This window comes from Dermacentor silvarum, chromosome 7, assembly GCF_013339745.2.
Source record: "Dermacentor silvarum isolate Dsil-2018 chromosome 7, BIME_Dsil_1.4, whole genome shotgun sequence".
Taxonomy (NCBI): domain Eukaryota; kingdom Metazoa; phylum Arthropoda; class Arachnida; order Ixodida; family Ixodidae; genus Dermacentor; species Dermacentor silvarum.
Window position 1 is genome coordinate 111,535,117 of NC_051160.1, and position 21,690 is coordinate 111,556,806.

Below are 21,690 nucleotides of genomic sequence, written 5' to 3' on the forward strand. Positions count from 1 at the left end.
ATCGAGCTAGTTCAATAGGACTTTCTATGTCAATATGGGAACACAAAATCGAGCAACCACGTCGGTAGCCAATTTGGCATGGGCTTAAAGTCATATTTTCTATCAGCCAATTTTCTACGCGGTCATGTAAGATTCTTTCGATGAGTTTTACTAGGTTAGATGTAAGAGATATTGGCCTAATGTAAGGTAAGACATAACCGGCACCTTGCTCTTTTTATTTATGGGATTACTTTTGCAAGTCTTCATCCCGGAGGAATCCATGAATTTTTAATAGAATGGCTTATCATAGTAAGTAATGCGTGAGACGATATCTTAAAGAAAGTTTTTATTATTGCCGTAGTAATGCCATTGGGACCTGCCACTGAATTAGGGAGCTGGCTTCGTATATTTTTCACGAACTTCTCGAGGTCTTCACCATGAGTAAGCGGCGTAGCCTGATAGGGCAAAATCGACTTAAAGCGACATTATAGACCTTTAGCGATATCCTCTAGTAATTTGGACAATTCGCAGGGTGTTGGAACCACATAGGCGACGTTTATTTATGCTGGAATGGCCTTTTTCATTCTCAGAAATCGAAAGAGTGCTTTTCTGTTGGTGGCCTTTGAAGGAAAGTCGAAGTACTTGCAATCAAAGCGGTCTTTCGCATTTGCAACTGTTCTTTTAAGTGTTGGTGCCGCGAGCTTATAGTCTCTCCAATTGCTGGGAAACTGGTTATGAATTAGTTTTCGCAACGCTGATTTCCTTATCTTGTAATCGCGTGAGCACTCTGTGTTCCACCAAGGATTAGAAGACCCACTTTTAGTGGAGCTCCTACTCGCCGAAAGGGAACCCCCTGAAAAAGAAGAAAAAGTCAGCGGTAACAATCAATACCTAAGGAGAAAAAAAATAACTCTGCTGCAACCAGTATTTCATTTCATTTGGATTTATTGCACGCACTTTAGAAAGCGCAGTTTTAGACTTTACACCTATTACAACCTCAATCTTAGCATGCAACCTGAGAAAATGAGAAACATTGACCAAGACTGCTAAAAACGATTTCCACGAGGTTGTATAAAAGATTGCTGCTCTTACGCCTGGTGTATGTAAGAAACTCTACCCGATCCTAAAATTGAGCAGAAAGCAGATTTTAGGCCGGGACATGTTACCGCGCTCAAGTTGATAATCATGGACCTTGTTTCGGTACAAAATGCTTCTCACATTCTAAGCGGCTTGTAGTAAAGATGACGCATAAAGAAAACAGTGCCTATGTTTTCTAATTATTCTTTACCTCAATACTAATCACTCCTAATGCCTTGTGGTGCACTTTAATGACAACAGTGACGCTGCATCGTGCATAATAATTACAACATGCGCAATGAATAAATAGTGAATAAAAACGTCATCGTAAAATACGTCCCAAGATTGTTTTTGCCATCGACGCGTTTAAGCAGCAGTCTTTTACGAATGACAAGTCTTCTGCATGCACGATTGAGTAAGGACACAGGCTATCTACTATTACTCCTAATTTTTGGGCACCTAGGTCTTGACGCTTGCAATACAGAGCTCAGACATGGCACAAAATGTTTTTCGAGTGCCTTCTAGGAATCGCCAAATCTGTTGCGACGGCTTTGTGTACCATAATTAGGATCACCACATAAACGTGATTCGGCCTTGTAACAGAACTGCAGAAGCGTACGCATTTGGAGTGCTTGGTTTATCACTTCAGCAGAAAACAGCGCAAAAAATAAATCGGACGCAAGGATGGAAGAGACAATGTGCCATTTTTTGTCCCCTGCTTCCGTCTTGTTCAGTTGCGCTACTTTATGCTCACCTTTATCTAAATATATTGCGTGTTCGTGCCCAAAATTTGCATAGAGAATTGATTTTGAAGTGATGCTAACTTAACCTTAACTTTGTAATGTTTGACTCAGTTCGACTTGGAGGATCAATTGAGGGAACGCAGAGAATTTGATGTGACATATTCTGATTCCAGTCTGCAGGACTGTATCTCTTCTCGACTGCTGTTGCATTCGGATTAGTAAATTATATTTCCCTGAAATGTCTTAAATGTACGCCCCTGCGGGCAGCTAGATCCGCTTTTTCATTTACGCATATACGGCCGTGTTCCGGACTCATCTGGAATATCATAGCATAGCCAGTGACTGGGGTCATATGATGAACGTAACCAATTTCTACATCATGATATTAGAGAGTTATAGCTCAGAGGGTTTCCGGGCCAGTGGGCCCAGCGGGCGAGTGGAAACGCTATTGCGCATGTGCGGTACGCTGGCTCGGCCAGCGTGTTTACCGAGCGGGCCCTTCGCTCCGCTGGTTTCCTCTCCCCATGGGGAGAGGAAACCAGCAAACACACTGGTCCGCTGCGCGCGCTTCGCTGCAGCGAAGCGCGCGCAGCGGACCAGCGTGTTTGCGAAACAAACATGGCGACCACCCGCGCGAACAGCCCTATGTCGTCGTCGTCGTATTCAAACGCGGCGCTGTCTCGCCTGCAGGCGAAAAAGTGTCGGATGTGTTTCACCACTGATGAGGACTTCTGTATACTGCGAGAGGTTTCAGCAACGAGGCCGTTTGACGACGATTTGAAGTGGATGACCGCGATCGTGAAACCGAAGCGAGCGCTTGGCCGCGAGCTGACGCTAACTCCAACCTTGTTCGACAGGTGGCGCAGCAAAGCGCTCAGTTCAGAGAAATCAGGGATTATGATCTTTAATGAACACACGAGTAACTTCGTGGTGTCAATTCAACAGCAAGTAATACCCATAGTGAAGCAATATAAGTACCTCGGCGTACACATAAACGAAGGAAAGAATTACTCAAGCAACCACCAAGATAATCTGAAAATAAAGGGGAAGCGGAATGCAGCATTAATGAAACACAGAGCACTGTGGGGCCACAATAAGTATGAGGTGGTGCGTGGAATCTGGAAAGGAGTAATGGTGCCAGCGCTAACATTCGCAAATGCCATTATATGCTTAAAATCGGATATATTGGTGGGTTTAGAAGTTAACCAAAGATCAGTAGGCCGGTTGGCTTTGGGAGCACACGGTAATACGAGAAATGAGGCAGTGCATGGAGACATGGGTTGGGCCTCTTTTGAAGTCAGAGAAGCACAAAGCAAAATTAGTTTTGAAGAAAGGCTCAGGAACATGGATGAAAATAAATGGGCGGCTAAAGTGCACAAGTATCTCTACATGAAAAGCGTGGACACAGAATGGAGGAAGAGGTCAAGGAAGTTGGCAACCAAGTACAGGATAATCGAAACTGTAAATAGACAACCAGGGGTCATCAGAAAGAAAGTAAGAGAAATAGAGACCGTGAATTGGATGCAAAGAATGGAAACGAAAAGGACAATGGAGATTTACAAGAATGAGAAGAAAGAAATTAGAAGGGAAAATCTGTACGATAACACAAAGGGCAGTGCCTTGCTATTTGAGGCTCGAGCCGGTTGCCTAAGGACGAAAACATATCGGAACAAATATTCGGAACTAGATGAGACATGTGTATGCTGCAGTAAAGATCCAGAGACCACTCAGCACATCCTAATGGAATGCGACGGGATCCACCCAGCGAGAACCGTAGGTAACGTGCAACTCCCAGAAGCGCTTGGGTTTAAAGTGGAAGGAAACATAAACAGATCAGCCGTAGAGATCAGCAAGAGACGATTAGAGTAGTGGTGGAAAAAAAGCAGGGAAAAGATGGATACGACCTGATCTCTTAACTCACCCGTTTCAAAGGGGATGCCAATAAATCATCATCATCATCTTCTTCTTCTTCTTCTTCTAGGGTGCCTCGATGCCAGCGCCGCCGTTCAGGGTGGTGCCAACCTTTGACCGCCCCCGCGCCGCCGCTTTCTCGCTGCGACGCCATATTGTGTCACAGCGAGCCGTTGGGATTGCTTGGTGCCGGTGCTGAGTTCGAGGCACAGTGCGCGCGGATGCTTCGCGGACGCTTCTACTTGCTAGACAGTGTTCAGCCGCATGACTGACAAGCTATCAAGTGCATCGTGTCGACATGACGGGCTGTTGTGTTCCCAAGTGCGCCGGATCGACGCGTAAAGGACTGCGTTGTTTTCGCTTCCCCCGGGACCCAGAGCGACGGAAGAGATGGGAAGCCCAAGTAAAGCGCGATCACTGGAAGGCAACGGATAACTCCTGCATTTGCGAGGTAAGTGTCAAGAATGTTTAGACTACCGCACCGTGTTTTTCATTTAAATAAGAAAGTATTCTCTGATCCGCGCTCACGTATCTACGTTCGCTCACGAACTAAGTAAGCACTGCACCGATGCTGTCTGAGTAGCGTATGGTTTGCGAGCGCGCGTCGCATAGGCTTTTTTCGTTTTGATGGGCGCAGTCTGTACCCTTATTTTAAGGACTGACGAAGATGCTTAGCCGCGAAATAGTCTTACATTAGCTACGAATCGTCACGTAAGCCACCTATTTTCCTTTTTCACGGGAAGCACACATCGTGTGTGTCTCTTGTTTCTTTTTTTTTTCTTTTTTCGGTACTGGTTATTTGGGACTAAAGAACGCAGTGCTTCGTCTGGGGAGAGCGGCTGTTTTGTACGTGGTAAGCGAAACATTGTGATTTTCTCTGATTTCTCAGGAGATATCTTGCGGACCTCAGGGTGTTACGTTACATAGCTGATTTTTTAGACTTGTACATATTTGTAGCGTGGTGATCGTAAGCCGATGGTCATTCGTGCTCATTCCCGATTGTAGTGGGTACTGTGACGGTCTTTAAATGCCTGTGCACGGTATGCCCAGGTGTAGTAGAGTTAAGGGGCATCATGGGACCAAAATGTTTCGGCGCTTTCTGGCATGGTGTCTGTTGTAGCCTGTGCATTTCTTCGAAACGTGTGAAGCGAGGTAATACAGCATTGCTTCCGCTAAAATTTATTTTTAAGCACTGTAATGGGTTCTCTGTATTTACAAGGCAACTTTTCATATCAATAATCACTTTTGTTGTTTTACCTGTACTTAGAAACACTTTGAAGAGGACCAGTACGAGGGAAATCGACAGGATGGGCGCCGTCTGTTAAAGTCAACAGCCCTACATCATCATGGACTATATTTTCGAAGTGAAAAACATTGCTAATCTGTATTTGACTGTCTTAGTTTCATTTACGGTTTTTTTACGTGATATGTATGCAGTGTTGTTTATTTTTTCAATGTAGTTATCAGTGTTCTAATGGTTATTTATGAAATGTTCTGTACTCGCCATCGATGTGTTTGGCTGATGCGACGTATTCGATGGTAGCTGATGCATGTATTCTGGCTAGATATCTGGCTGGATATCTCGATTAATATTACCCGCGGTTGAGTTTTCTTGTTTGCATTCTTGTTTTCGATTTATATTCTGTGTAATAAGGTTGCTGTACTCACTTGAACCCCCCTCCCCCCCATGTAATGAATAAATTTAAAAAAAAAACTCTCTATCCCGAATTCTGTGTCGAGCCTACCTTGCGAATAAATTTTTTTATCTCGTCTTTCAACATAACCTTCAGGCGCCACACAGTACATATAATTTTTCATGTACATATCTCTTTCATGATTGATTGTACTAGACATTATAAGTAAATGTATTTTGTGCATCGTTTGATTTCTTGTGTGTACTACGCAAGATTGACACAGACAAGTTACGTTACATTTTTCTCTACAGCACTAACTAAACCTTATTTTCACATCGCAGTTATTTTTACACCAGCTTAATCCTGTCAGCACACAGTTTTGTGGGCAAAAAAAGCAAAAATTGTGCGTAGATATCGTCAAATAATTGCAACGAACGCGAAGAGCACGCGCAACGCAAGGGAAACTAACCGCCATGCGCGAGTGACTGGCTACGGTAAAGGAGGCGTGACGTGTAAACCAAAATACAACAGCGAAAAAGAAAAACTTCCACACACAGGGGGTCGCAAACCTTATATACCAAGCATCGAAGCGCAAAAAAAATAGTGCGTATTTTAAACATACACACGGCATATTAAATGTGATTGAATTAGGCAACTTGGAGCATGTTCCCGGCGCCATACATTTACGTCTTCGACCTTAGACGAGTTAACGGCTATTGGTTATAAAGATATGCAGATGGGACACCGATAAAAAAATCCTCATCAAGGCAAAGCACTTGGAAGCGCGCCGCGAGTAACACTTTATGAACGCAAGCGTAGCTGAGTCTCAGCTCGTGTGACACAATATGGCGGCGCCAGCGGGGTTGTCTCCACCCTGGACGGCGGCGCTGGGAATCGAGGCACCCTACTCAGTTCAACTGAGCGAGGGATCGCTGAGCTAAAGCTCTTTTCTTCGTGTGGCGCTTCGCTGCCCTCTCCGCTCGTTCTGCTAGCCCGTAAACCCGCTGAGCTATAACTCCCTATTAACAGCAACACTGACCAAAAGGTGATACGTAAAATCTACCCAATGAACTTTGCTGAAGACAAGACCCATCCGTGAAGATGTGTCGAACTGGAGTATTACTTGGTGGCATGGCCTAAGGCAATTCGTGGAATTTGACCAAGACTTCCAGATCTGCTTCCTCGTCACCTTGATACAATGTGCCATCAGTTTCACCTGAACGCGTTCTCACTAATAGCTAGCAGTTCCGTCGTAGATTTACCAACAAAGAGGGATAACTATGGGGGCACGTTGCAAACTGTGCAACACATTTTGTTGGAATTACCAGGTCGCAGAGACGAGAGGACTTTTGTTTTCAGTGGAATTCACTCTGCTTCACCCGAACCACTAGACCTACAAAGAATACTAGGTCTGATGCCTACTCTGTCTCAGCAGCGTCAAGCTTAATTTCTTTTGTTTCGTATTTCTTCATGACATTGCTTCAATGAGGAGATTTAGCCTGTATACATCACACCATCAAATTTGCCTCATCTGTACATGCTATGATCATAGAATTTCTCGTCTGGTTGACCTACCTGCCTTTCCTCTCATTGCTTCTCTCTCTCTCTATTCTCGCAAATGGGCACCTATATTTACGCCGACTGATTTTTCTACATTTCGACGATGAGCTCTTTCGCACACAGCCTCACACATCGACCATAAGTACTTCTTGTTCACTTGAATTTCTGACCAAATAGGAATTTTAATGATTTAGTCAGATATAGGTTTTCTGAACTATTTGCTTGCTAAAAACAAGTAAAGTTGTTTTGGTTAGTAACTCAATAAAACCGATCCCACACGGTGTGTGTGTGAAAACTTTTCTTATTTACAAAACTCCTGAGGCCCCAGGAGATATGGAAGGGAGAAGATGTACGCGGGCTAGCCGACCAGAGAAGCGGTGCTTGAATGTTCTCGTAATCATTAAACACTGGCTTTCACTTTTTTTACAGCGTTCTGGAGTAGCTAGATACCACCAGCGAAACATTTTTTTTTCTTTTGCAGAAGGTCACGGTTGCCACCTCTCCAAATGGTGCATTTATCGCGATTAACACTGAGTGTACAGGAATGACCGGCTTCTGTTTCACAATTGCAATATGTGCGCAAATTAGGTCTGTGAGAAGGGCATTAGTGAGGTTGGGTGTACACCCCTGCTAACAATTTTGCCAAAGATAAAATCTTTTTTTTTATTTGGTCGCTGATGACTTTCTTAGGACAACAGCAAATTGTCATCGCTGACGCGACCTGTATGTTGCGGTGCAGTTCTATTTATTTCGAACATGATTTAGACGAGTCGTTCTTGATGTTCCTACGTACTAACTTCCCTTTTCATTGGTTTACCCTAAGCAAATCACCTATTCAGCTAATAATTCCTATTTATCTCCCGGGAAGTTCTATAATAAAAGTTATTCCGGCGTTAATTGTTTGTCGAAAGCTATTATCAACTCACTTTTACGGAAGGTAATCGCTGATTGGAATTCTTTGCGCTTTGCAAGTTGTGCCTAAATAGCGGGAAATGGCTATCTGCAAATAATGCTCTGTTCTAAACACAGTAGAATACTCTGAGGTATTCATAAACACATATACTTTTCGTTATTACGTAAAAATGTTTATTTCTTAAACAGAAGAAGCTCAGAGTTTTTACATTTCAACACCACGTTGTCATTATGAAGCACGCTGTAACAGGTAAGTCCAGAATTATTTTGACCACATGAGGGCTTGTTGAAGTCCACCTAACTTTAGATACATCAGCACTTTCACATTTCGCCCTCATTTAAACGCGCCCGCGGCAGCCAGAAGCGAACCCAGGACCTCAAGCTCGGCAGTGCAGGGTCATAGCCACTGAGCTATCACGGCTGGTGTTAGGCGTGCACATGCTGCGCAATGAATGAAACACAAACAGTTTCTTTGCGCATCATCGTGGTGTGGAGGCAGTAATAGTATCGCCCAAATTGCAATACATTGATAGCGATAACAAAGTATTAGACTATTACGCGTTGCAAGGCTCGAATATTTGTGGCCAGTGTAAATTGCAGCCAGCATTCACTGACTAAACAAGCATGTAGTCACGCGCCCATAGACACTCACAGTGATTGCATTTTGGGAGTGTTGGTGTTCCAAAACATTTTCGGGAATTAGCGCAACTAACAAGAGTGAAGAAAAAAAGACGAACACGACGAAACAGGAGAGAGAGTGGGGCGCTAAACTTTCAACTGGTTTATTTCATGACACCTGTGAAAGCTATATACTCAGTTCATACAACACGTACACACACAACTCATTGTCAAGTGCCGTCAGGCCAAGAAACGCGAATTGTCAACATCATAAAGCTATTTACGGCGAGGTTACACACATCTGTCCATATCTTGCTGTAGCTTCAGCTACTTTTATTTCGCGCGTCAACTGATTATAATAACGTCTCCTAGCCACACATTTGTTGAAGCCGGGGATGTAGCCACACCTCTCGCAGTGATAAGCAAGAGAACACTTACTGTGATTTTATTTTTAATATTCTTATGCTCGTACAATCAGTAATTAAGACAGCTGCCCGTTTGCACAAAGTATTATTAGCCACGGGATAAAGCAAACCTATACACAAAACATGGTGCACAGTCTGCTTATTTGACTCGATGTCTTTTGCGCAACTTACTAGTTTATTATGATATGTGAGCCCATAAAGTTTCCGAAGCTTATTGGGAACCGAAAGAACCACGCGAACGCCCCCGCGCTGAGCAATCTTCTTTAAACTGTGGGACACAGTGTGACTGTAAGGGATCACGCTTATTTTGCTACCCGAGAGCGCTGAATTTGCGCCTTGCCTATTGTCCTTGCAAGAATGTTTAAGGATAGGTCCAGCATTTGTACCAACATTTGTACCGACCTGGGATGAGCAGCGTCAGACAGACTCTTGCTCTGATCTTCAAAAGTGGAAACCACTGCGCGATGGCAGGACTTACAAGCATTCACAGATGCACTGTGTGATCACAGCTTTACAAACATTAGCAGATCTTATGAAATAAATGAGTTGGAAGTTTAGCGCCCACGTGTCTCCTGTTTCTTTGTGTTCATTTTGTTTGCTTCGCGCTTCTGAGAGGCGCTAATTCATGAAAACGACACACATATTGGCGTGCATGAAGAGAGATCCCCCCCCGATATTGATGCCTATTAGAAAAGGGGGCACAAATTAACGAACACACAGACCCCCTTTTTTAATAGCTATTCATCATCAAGTAGTGCAACAAGAAGTAGACTATGATGGCCGTCACAATGTTGGCGTTAGGAGGGTGGGTGTCCTGAAGCAAACGCTCCGTCCAGCCGCTGGCTTAACCTTTTCAAATGTGCTCAAATGTACCCACAGTTCAGCATATCATTGTGACGTGCCGCCGTAAAACAGCTGCATGAAGCCTCTAGCCTTCTCGGCTCGTCCGCACCCTGGCACCACGTGACCTCCATACACGGCCATGCACGCGACGAATGCGCTGGGATTTGCGGGCAGAGTGGCTTCGAACGCTCGACCTCTGACATAAGGCGCGCGTGAAGACGGCCTGCATTAAGCCCACCCATAAAGTTATTATAACTTAATGTTAGAGGAAAAGCATTCCACAGCGCGCTGTTGTATTCATTCGGCAACCGCAGAGGCGCTGTTCGATACATCTATTTAGCAGCTCAGATGGATGCCCCACGTTTCTATTTAGCTTATCCCTTCTACCTTTCAATAAAATCTACTCATAATTGTCCCTTCACTTTACTTGGCTTCATTATCTGCTGACTGTAAATGGTGTTTTCTTTTAGGTCCACCTATTTTTTTAATTGTCTGTGGCAGTGAGCACAATTCTAACTCTTGTTCTAAATTACTCGATGAGGTGACCATTACATCTACGAGAAACCAGGATGCCTACTTGACTATACAACATATTTACGCTAATTCATTTTTGCTTGCATAGCATAGGATGCCAGTAGCAAGCATAGCATGTCGCAAAGCAACAAATTGGTTGCTCGAAACCAGGAATTGCCTCAGACTTCCTTCTAAGTTTATATGCCTTGAAAACTCACTAGCTACAATTCGCCAATTAAAATATGAGCCGTGAATTTATTCATAAAAACTTGAATAGTGTAATTATGTCAAATATTTAATTAAGCATTTTGATTTCTCGTAGAAGTACTGGCCGCTTCATCTACTAATTTATATCAAGGACCAGAACTGTGCTATTTGCCCCAGGCTATATTAAAAAATTCGGTGCAGCTAAAAAAATGCACCCATATTTTTAACTGCACGCAACGACACTTCATATATAATGTGGAGCAATAATGGTTCACGGTATTTAATGAACGTCCAGCACGGGTAACGTTCAGTTCTCAGTGCGAGTCTTCAGTAAGCGCTTGCTACGAGATGCGCTCAGGGCCAAAGCGCCATTTCGCGCCTTCCGGCGCCATCAGATTGCGTCATTGATTCAGGGCGCATGCGCTTTCCAACTCTGGCGCACACCAACCTTTGAGGAGTCATTAGAAAGTTTTCTTTAATAAATAAACGGAAGCAAGTTCACTTACTACAGTCCATTCGTAGGTGCCTCACGCAGATGCTTATTTTTAAATTATACTTGAGGTAGTGCAATATACGAATTATTTCAGCCGTTCTCAAATCATTTGCACAGGCAAAAATGAGAATTGCCTCATGGCGGCACCTTAGCGGTAGTCAGCATTTCGCGCAGCTTTTTCCGTAGAGCTAGTAATAGCTCATTTTTGAAGCCAGCTTTCTCGGCTCGCCGTCGCACCAGGTGCAGACCACGTGGCCGGATCACGTGACCATCAACACACGGCGGGCGCGCAGGTCGCGCATGCAACCTGCACTATAGGGAGAGCACGACAGCCCCAATGGCGACGGTGAAAACGTGTCTCGGTTGTCCGTATAATTCGCAAACATGTACAACGGATTGGTGCATAAAAGTGCAATAGCGGAATAGGTGGCACCTAGAAGGTTGAATTGTTATGCGTTGTCGAAATTTTGCTAGGCGCTTTAAGGCAATATAAATAAACGTTTGTATGATGAAATATGTTCATTTTCAAAAAGTTTGATCATTTCATATTTCTATCTCATTCGCATATTTAGTAACGTGCTAACGTGCAAACCATGCGAGCGTAAAGTGTGTGTCATTTGTAAACAACCGTTTCAAACAATGCGACACAGTACACAGCAATAGAACCGTGTGTAGCGCTATTTAAAGCTGTTTTGTGCATTATGCAGCGAGCAGCCCAAATGAAGACGCTGTTAATGCGTTTTTTTTGTGCCACGAAACATTCCTGTAGTGTATTGGGCAACAATAGATTGGTGGCCACAAACAGCGTTTCTGCGCAAAGGCCAGTTAGTACTTACTCGCATTCCATTATGCACATTGTCAAGCTGGTGAAAAAATTTGAGTCTGGTCCAAGTGGTCGCCCACAGTACTTGAAGGAGTTACATGTCCTTGACTGGGTATGGTAATAATAAGCGGCCAGTTCATAGGCATGTCCTCTATTTTGAGATTCCGAGTCTTCAGCGCAATCAGTAGGTGGGGGTAGTCCGCAAAATGCGGCTTGTTCTCCTGAAATGAGCAATACCAAAAAAGTTGTGTTTTCTTTAAAGGAAATATACATGCGGGCCTGAAAACCACGCTGGAAATGCGTCATGGCTTTGCTAACTGCCTGCCAGATCATTGGAAGCAGAAAGTGTCTCTACGAGCACTAATATCTACCTTGAGTAGATAATCAACATTGCCGGATCCAGAGTTGTCAAGCAGCTTCTGTGGCATAGCCGACAAGCAGCTTTATTTTAATTTTTTAGATGAGTGGTGCGCCATCACTGCAGTTACCTATAGCGGGATATCGGAAGCGATTGCTTTATACTGTGGACCTGTCTAGCTCGATTCAATTCCATGGTACCACCTCCACCTCCAAAATAGGGGCATGCATCGCTGGATTGCTATTGCGAGCAGCGCTAGTTAAGTTATGTTATTTATTGTTTCCCACATGGACCTATTCAGCGCCATGTACACAGCACACAATCTACTCACCTACGTTGCAGCTCAATGCGCATTCGAAGCGGGTTTGGTAGACGCCTCTAGTCAAGCAGCCATTCCAGTAGAACTTCTGGCACATGTTAGCAGTATCATTAAAGAAATACTTATTTATCTGGGCAGTACAGTCCCCCACTGGTTCCATAAGGGGCATCTCGCAACTGTACTTCCACGTTCTTCTCAAATCTTGCACTGCCTTTGGATTTCCTGCCAAAGAAACAGTTAAAAGTGTGCAATGGCTGAGTAGGCCTAACAGAAAACACTGTTGGGTGAGTTACAGACACATTGTGATGAAAGGGAACTTACAGCGAAAACAAAAAGCACACACGTTGAGGAAGACATCAAAGAACCGCGGTTACTAACAGCTACTTATTGTCATTGAGATACAGTAATACAGTAGCCGACAAAATGCATGCGCAGAAATTGTATAAATTATCGGGCAGAGAGAAAATTTACGTGCACGTCACAGGTGTTGTAATTGAGCGAGATGTCATGCTTTATTAAGCATAATCTCTCCGATACAGCCTTGCTTTCTTACTCACTTTTATGAAAGTGTGTGAGCAGACACTACGGCTAAAATTTTGCAGCGCGATTGGGGCTTTCTTCGCGTAAACGCATGTAATCTTCTTCTACAATGCCAGCATCGAGAGATAGCAAGACGCTGACCTAAACTCTCTTTAACGATATTAAAACGTCGGTCACCCAGGTTTAAAAAATCGTTTGGCTTGGGGCCACCAAATATTTATAAAAAATTTTTGTTTAAAATATCTTAAAAACAGCTCCATCTGCGGCGTCACTTACGCACGTAAAGAACATGTTTCGTTTATAAGAGCATTCTTTATTTGTTTTGCCGCTGTGTATATGTTCTTTATGTTGTATTACATTGTTGTTAGTTGTTGGTTATTTCATTGTTTTTCTCGCGCACAACAACATACCCATGTAATTGTGTATAATGAGTCTCGAATGTATAACTTTTATCTGCGGCGAAAGTACCAACTTTGTTGTGCAGTTGATATATGTATGTACATCTATTCACTCCATCGTTCACAAGCTATACCAAAATGCCAACTCGATCAGGGGGACGCACAGTGTGAGGCGCATGCGCAGTCATGTGACAAGGGCGAAAGCGATACGCCTCCTGCGCAGATGTTTTGGAATAAGCGTGGCGCCACCTTCTGGCGTGAGGAGTGGAATCGAGAAGTGCGGAGTTGGACTACCTCACGTGACTGCTTAGCTATTGCATGCGAAGCATGCATTTCTCTTGTTCTTGGCGCGTATTGCGAGTTTTTTTTTTGCGTCTGTAGCACTCAGAAGAAAAGCTAACAACCGATCTTCATTGGTAAGCGACGCTACAAGGCCACCATAAAACAGTTCCGTATTGAAAATTTTGTACGCGAATTGTGCGAGAAATGTGCGAGATGTATGCATATCGCACAGAATTGACGAGAAGTGTGCGATGTGCTACGCACATTCCACAAGATATCGTAGAAAATGTGCGAGATCTATACGCATGAGCTGCGTAGACTTCACGAAGTGTACGAGATCTATGCGAGGTGCTACGCCAATGCATGTGCGAGATGTGTGCGATGTGCTGCGCCAACCTAACGAGATTATGTACGAGGTGTGCGAGATAGCGTGTGATGTGTACGCACTGTAGTCATATGAGCAACGATATCTTTGCCGATGACTACGAATTGCATACAAAGTACATGCACCTAAGTCGTAGTGTATACAAAAGCTCGTGAATGACAGCAAGATTTTATGATGAATCGTTTGTAGCACATGCAAGGACATAATCAATGTGCTGTATGATGACGTCGAACCATTGTGCCACATATAGCTTATCAATTGCAGAGTGAATAAGAGCTCTAGTGTTGAATTTATGCAATTTCATATAATGGACACACACATCCCCATCAAAGCTCATGTCAGTCCTAATGATGCAAAGATTTTCACTTGGGGACATATTCTCGGATAATCGCTTACGGCAATACTATTGCCTTCGTGTGACGCATTGCTCAACCAGCCAATAAGCGCGCACTGACAGTGATATAGCCAAAAGCTGTTTTCCGAGAGTACGTCCCTTGTTCAGAGTGGATCACCCGAAGCTTTTAATGCAATATAGGGTTGAGTACCTTCACAGTGTCGGAAAAAAATGCTATATGTTGGTTTTTATGCAGAATAAAAGAAGCTGGCAATGCGATTAAAGCTCACTGAAAACACATCCAACAAGGACGAGTTGGCAAATGATTTTATTGCATGCAGTTTGATCAGTAACAGAAGATGCAGGGGCTTTGTCACACCCTAATCATATTGCTTGCGTCAGAGCTGTCAGTCAGACGTGGCAATGCAGAAATTTCAAGCTGCACATTTTCCAAACAGCTAAGTGTGCCCCCCCCCCCCCCCCCCCCACAAAACGAGTAATTCACGAAGAAAGTTGGGTTAGTTGGTGTTGATGCAGTTGCTGTGACTAGTGCGAACAACGGAAAAAAAAGGTGGGACAGGACAGAGCCCTCTGTCCTATCCCACCTTTTTCTGTTAGTCTTGTTCGCGTTACTAATTATGTCACAGCCCCCACAAGACTATCAAATCTGCTAGTCACTTTTTATTGCCCACATTTTAAGAGGTTGTTAGTGCCTGTTTATCCCAAACTGTAGCAGGCAGGCAAAAACTGGCCATGCATTCCCACATGTAAAAAACAAAAAGAACCACAAACTTAGTGTAAATATATTGATCAATAAATACCCATAATAGCAGCCAAAATCTATCGCACTTTGACAGAAAAAATAACTAAATTACATAACCATCAATCACTAATGCTGTCATACGATCAGCACATTTTTCCCAATTGCTGCTTGAAAAATTATTTGCACTAAGTCTTTCACAACTTGTGCACTGTATGCTGAGAGAGCTTGACGTAGCAAAAAAAACCTCCTATTTGCCGCTCAACCGTGGCAAATACGAGTTCAGCGTGGCAAGGGAGCATTATCTGTGTATATACTACACAAAACTGAATTTGAAATTAACGGAGAAATAACTAAGTAGTTCGTGCAGTGATGGTTCAGAGCAAGGCAACGCTTTGTGATTCCTTAAAAGCTGACCTCGAAACGACCAAAATGTCAATGTCCCTACATTCAAGCAGGGTCGTTAAATGACGAACATGCAGCATATCCTGGCGTTCGCGCAAGCCGGAAACAATTGAAAAAACACTTTTGCAAATCGCTGACACAATAACGACGCATATCAGACGCGCGGACGCACGCACGCACGCGCACACACACACACACACACACACACACACACACACACACACACACACACACACACACACACACAAAAACAGAACACAAGCAGTGTCCGAAAGCACTCGCAACAGACAGTGCGGACGTTCTCGCACGTTGGCTAGAACGGAAATAGATCCGGCGTGGCAGCAGCGTCCGATGCACAGACGGCACTCTTCATGAACTATACACATCCGCAAAACGGTACACAAGCCAGAACAAAGTGCGTCGACGACGCCACTCGACACCAAATGCGTCGTCGATAACGCCGCATTAAAACACGAACACCTTGTTGAATTCACAAACATTCACAAACAATACCACGATATGCTGCAATTTAACGGCCCTGACCGGTTGATACGGCTGCTCCGCAGGTTGCTGTCCTCGATGTTGAAAGAAACGTTGTTGAAACACGCCACATCACTCGCATAACATGTGAATACCAGCCGCCACCATGCATGCGATCATGCACGAATACAGTGGAGCACCGTGCCGAGGAGCCAGAGACCAACGTTGCCTGAGACGACAAAACGGTAGACGACGATGTAAACAATATGGCCGCCATGACGTTTATCCGGCTCTTGCAAAGCTTCTGGTGCCTCTATCATGACGAAATGCAATCATTTTCCCGTGTTCGGCTGTCAAAATGTTACCAGTCTAGAAACGTTGGGCTGTCGGTATGTGAGCGCTGCATGAATATTTTCCTTGCGGACGGTCGATGTGGTAGTTTAAACTGAGCGGGCAGAGGACTGAGGATCGAAGAGCACCTCCACCACTTATGACGTCTCTGTTGGCACGACGTTTATTCGGCCCGAGTAATCAGCGCAACGTAGGATGATGATGATAATATACAGATGAAGAAGACGTGCGTAATAAACGCCCACAATATTTACGCTTTGCCGAGAGAAAATGTGCTCTTTTTTGTGCGCATCAGCGATCGCTAAGCCCCTGGGCCTGTGTAACACTGCTAGCTAGCTGTATCTTTCGTGCAGTGCGGCGTTGTTGGTCATCGTAGTTCTGTTCATTCACGCTCTTTGTTCCCGGCTCATTAGCAGCCTCTGGTACTCTCGCCGATCTCGCAGCGGTTCACAGTGCGCGGAAGAATGCGTTGGAAATTGTACTATTACGTTCATCCGGAATTTGACAGTGCTTATGCCGGAAGGACAGTTCGTGCAGTCGATGCCGCCGGACCTGACAAGAAGGAGCGTTTGCCGAGTATGTCTCGAAAGGTAAGTCCGGCGTTTGGCGCATTTTTACAGTTCGTGTAGTGTGCCTTGTTAGGCGGAGCACAAGATGATTAGTACAGCGACAAAAATTATAAAAGTGATTTCCTAATGTTTGTTATTAATGCCGTAGTACACATTTAGCGATACGTTTTATGAAAATTACCCTCAAACAAGTATAGGATGTTGCCAAGAGCTTCATCTATTGTTTCTTTGCTTTCTGTTATGAAATACACTAGCGACGAGTATCGTTTACTCTCAACAGGCACAAAAATTGATGCCGCGAATTTCACTGCTTCTATAAGTAATTTCTCAGCAAGAAATGGTATATATATTTCTAGAAGTACGTTGACGTGTTGTCTTCACAGCTAACATCTGCGCGAGACGGCACCGGATTGCTCTGTCTGACTCATGAGCACATTTTAGCTTGTATGCAAATTTTTCTGCTTATAGATTGTCAAGACAACCTGTGTTTCTTGTGTTGAGTGTTCTGTATGTCTTCGTGCATTTGACAGGTTAAATAACTGCCCGTGATGTCAGAATGAGATACTTGCACAACCATGTAGCTGGCTGAGGTCTTTTCACAATTTAACGCGGTGTTGTTAAATCACAAGTTTGCAGTTTCAGCAGTGATTGCAATAAACTGAACATTTCTTATTGTTTAGCGATGTCACGATTTCGTGAGACGGAGGCATCTCTGCACCACATGGGAGCCTGTGGCAAAATGCAGTCTGAGCAGCCCGACACGAAATCTGATCTGCTTGCTTTGACAAGGTGTGTACAAAACAGTCACTGCTACTTATGACTTCTAGGTTCTGTTGGTATAATTCATACGTGCCATCGGTCCTGAATCTTTTGGTGAGATTTACGAATTTGGACTCGTTCTACAATTTTACTATTGTTGCATTGAGTTATGAGAATTAAATTCTATTGGGAATATGTTGTAAGAATCTTGAAAAATGGGGTGGTATGAGATTGCAAAATTGCATGTAAAACAATAAATTGTGATGGCACTTGCGCTGCTTTATTAGCAATGCAAAATCCCTAACGAGTATACCAGAGGGGCACTTCCTACCAAGCCCGATTCAGATCAAAATTAGTTGCTGCAATTGGCTTCCTCGCGCAGCTTGCGCAAAAGAGCCAATCACGAGTGAGACATTTGATCCGGATTGGGCTTGATCGCAATGAAAAGTGCACTGTATGACACCCGTATTAGACGAGCTTATTGAGATAAGTTCGTAAAGCCGGCTAAATCGGCAACAGCAAAAGCACTGATAAAAGCACACTGGTCAAAAAACAATGTTGTCAGTTTCTGCTGTTCCAAGTTCATGGTTAATAATGTGTCTATTGAACAATGTAGGTGCTGAGAGAAAACTTTAAGAAAATACATGCTGACATTCCAACACAGCATTGTGTCTAGGATTTTTTCAAAATATAAAGTTCACAGGCTGGCAGGTTTGGCATAACGTACAACACTTTTGCTTTAGATGCCATATTCATAACTTCCAGTTTCGACATAATATTCAAATGCTACTTGAACTGTATATTTTAAAATATCGCCTACCTTCAGTTTAATCAATATACCTAAGTAGCCTCCTCTGAGATAAGTATAATGGGGGCTTGAGTAGATATGCATGATATGCTACTTACTGACTGTATAGTGACGTATTTTTCGGGGAAGTGTGTTTTGAGGCACATATGTCCTTTTATGTCTTGTTATGAGTTGCCCGATGAAAGCAGAAGGGCATTGCAAGTTATTGCAAATATTACTGCACTTAATTCCTTACATACATGCCTGCACAGATTCTGTGTTCCTAGATTTATTTCTCTAGGTAGTCAAAAATCATGTATTACACTTTTTTTCTTTTTTTTTTGGGGGGGGGGGCTGTTCATTGATTCCCATTCCTAAAGGGACGTTGAAAGAAAAAAACCACGAAAGGTGGCTTGAAAGTGTTTGAATTTTCTATTTAATCTCTTATTATTTATTCTTCTAAAGCACTACCAGCATGGATACGTTTCTGCTCACTTTTATAAGCTAGCTGCCAAATAAGAAACCACAGTGTGAAAGAGTATTTATTTCTTTTTTTACTTGTTTTATTATATGTTCTTTATTTGGCTCACAATGTTTTTCCTACCACCTTATGCAGTACTCCAGCTGGAGCCTATGAGGTATGTTTATAAATGAATAAGTTAATTCCCGAAGCTTGCAACAAACCACGAAGCATAGCATTTAGGTGAAGTCAGTTCATCATACATACCTAGAGCAGCATAGCATCAGACTTGAAGCTGATATCTGATGTCCCATAAATTGCAGGTTTGATAATGTGGTATCACAAACTGCTGGTTACGCATGTCAGTCAGCCTAGTGCCGTGGTTGCAGGTGAGAGTGTAACCGAAAGCTGGGTATGGGGGGGGGGGGGCTTTGCCCTTCCGCATATGACATGGGAGAGAGCTTGAACTCTGCTTTTGCTTCTCTTATAGTTGGGACCATCTCTCTCACCTTCTCATTATTCTGTCAACTTGCTAATATGCACTTCTACAAGCTTAGTTATGATGTTGACTGCTGAACTTGGATGATGTGCGTTTCAATAGTTAGTGGGACCCTCAAAACCATGCTGTACTTTGTGTGCATTTCGAATGGTCAATTTGAAATATGCGATTGTCTGACATTCTCAGGGAAACAAGGTTTTTGTTCTGAATAATGCATAGGCTGCTTCCCGAAAGAGTACCAGAAACAATACTTTCTCACCTAACAAGAGTGCTTAGCCACGCCGTGCTCAGGCCATGCTGACCTACAATAATTGGATCATAATGTGCTATATCGACCGTTACACGTTATTACAAGTGGCAGACAAAAGTCATAATGCATTTGAATTTCACTGTTAATATGTGTGTGGCTACCTAACATTTAGCCTTAGCCCCTTTGGCGCAGACACCATTAGTGCAAAAGGGGCGTATATCATTACCAAGCTCTTGGGATAAGTACAGACTGAATAAGCACTTGTCAAAATTTTGAGTAGTACTATAACGTGAGACCCACGCAAAGTGTGATTTTATTTAATTTTTTTCATTTAGACCATGAAGTGACTTTTCTCTTAATCTTGTGCAGATACGTCACACTAGGCAAGTCCCATTCATTTCTCCCTTTACAGTGAATCCTGTTTTTAAGTTTTATGTTGCATGACATACAAAGACATTTAAGCAAGGCCAAAAATAAGTGGTTTGAATGTGTACACAATGACTCCGGACACATAGCTCACCGAACAAACTTACGCATTTGGCTACTAAACTTTAGGAATACTAAAGGGAGACACTGAATCAGTTTAGACGCATCATGTATTTTTTCTTTTTGTGTTAGTTTTGTGATGAGAGGTTATTTATTGCAAAAAGAAAATGAAGGTCAAACTGGCATTTCCTGCCAAATTTTGCGGCGAAACATCGTATGTTCGGGGACATCATGCATTCCAGAGTATTTTCGTATATTTTGACTGTTGCTGTTCAGTACACTTGCTCCAAAATTGCTAAGTTCAGTTCTTGCTTCTTTTAGATTGCAATATAGTCAATTTTTGTCAAAAACAAATTAACTAGGCCTTAGCAGACAGCCAGCAGGTGTGGGAACCTTATTGTGGTTTCACCACCTGTATGTTGTTCGTGTGTATTTTCTAGCTTATCAAGCCTCTACTTTTGGGTAACTGAGTTTTTCTGCGTTTGCGCAAGAGTAATTCATAATGCAGCACAAATAATTATTTTTCCCTTAAGTGTCCCCTTAAAGTTTTGTCTGATTGATGTGGCATGAGACAACACTGCCCGAAAGTTATCTTGCATGTCAGCAGTTGTGTTGCCATGTAATCACCAGTATTGTCTTTGAGGTGCTCAGAGATGTCACTGCACTTCTCATTTCCCAAGTCCCTAAGAAGCCGTAAAGAGGATCTGTTTGAAATGTCCTGCAATAAGTTATATCATACTGTATTCACTGGGGCTCTGTTAAATGCTTGCAGTAGAAAAGCACTGTCTTCTCCAAAACATGTATAGTGTGTCGGGAATTTGTCAGCGATTCGTTTTACCTCCACAGTCATGGAAATATTGATTTACCGTGTTGACTGGCAGATTTATATCAAGCCTGATCTCTGTAGCTGACTGTAGGCTTTTTTATTACACAAAAATTAAGCTGGTTTTCAATAATACCACCTTTTCACAGTACTGAAGCACCAGTTTGCAAAAATAATAGAATAAGTTTAACTCTATTTTTTGTAAAAGCAAGCTGTTGTCATACACAGCAACTTCAGTGAGTTTTTTAAGCACGGCAGGCTTAGGATGTTGGGTGAAAATTAAGTTGCTTAAAGGACGTGTTGCATCAGAGAGTATATTTTCTTTTCTTTATCTATTGTAGCATTGTCTGGTCTCTTATGTTCCTTTCCATGCTATTCACAGTGCACAGTTTCTAAGGAGATAAGGGATAGGCAGATGGTGGCATTCACAGCTCACACATTCCAAGGCACTAAGGAACACACAGAGTGTGAAAGAGGACAGTTATTTTTCACTGTCTGCCTGTCGCTTATTCTTTTGGCATGTGTGTGCCATGAACACCATCAAAATGAACTGTTACCAACTTGCCCAAGCTTCAGCTCTTGCGCTTGGTGTTTTTGTCTACAAAATGCCCATATGGCAGTAGTAGTGTTGCTGAGTTTGCGCGTATGAAAAGTGGATGCTTACTTGATTCCAGAACAATTTGATTGGTTCTACACATGGTACTGAA

At 43.1% G+C, this 21,690-nt stretch overlaps 1 long non-coding RNA gene across 1 annotated transcript in view; it reads right to left on the minus strand.

Annotated features, from left to right (window-relative positions):
- Positions 1–318: 318 nt before the first annotated feature.
- LOC125946926 (uncharacterized) overlaps positions 319–21,690 on the minus strand; it is a 54,374-nt gene continuing 33,002 nt past the window's right edge. Inside the window, exons 4-6 of the long non-coding RNA XR_007467999.1 lie at positions 12,428–12,637; positions 11,752–11,959; positions 319–832 (exon numbers count right to left, since the gene is read on the minus strand). This is a non-coding gene — a long non-coding RNA (uncharacterized LOC125946926). The remainder of the gene's footprint in view (positions 833–11,751; positions 11,960–12,427; positions 12,638–21,690) is intronic.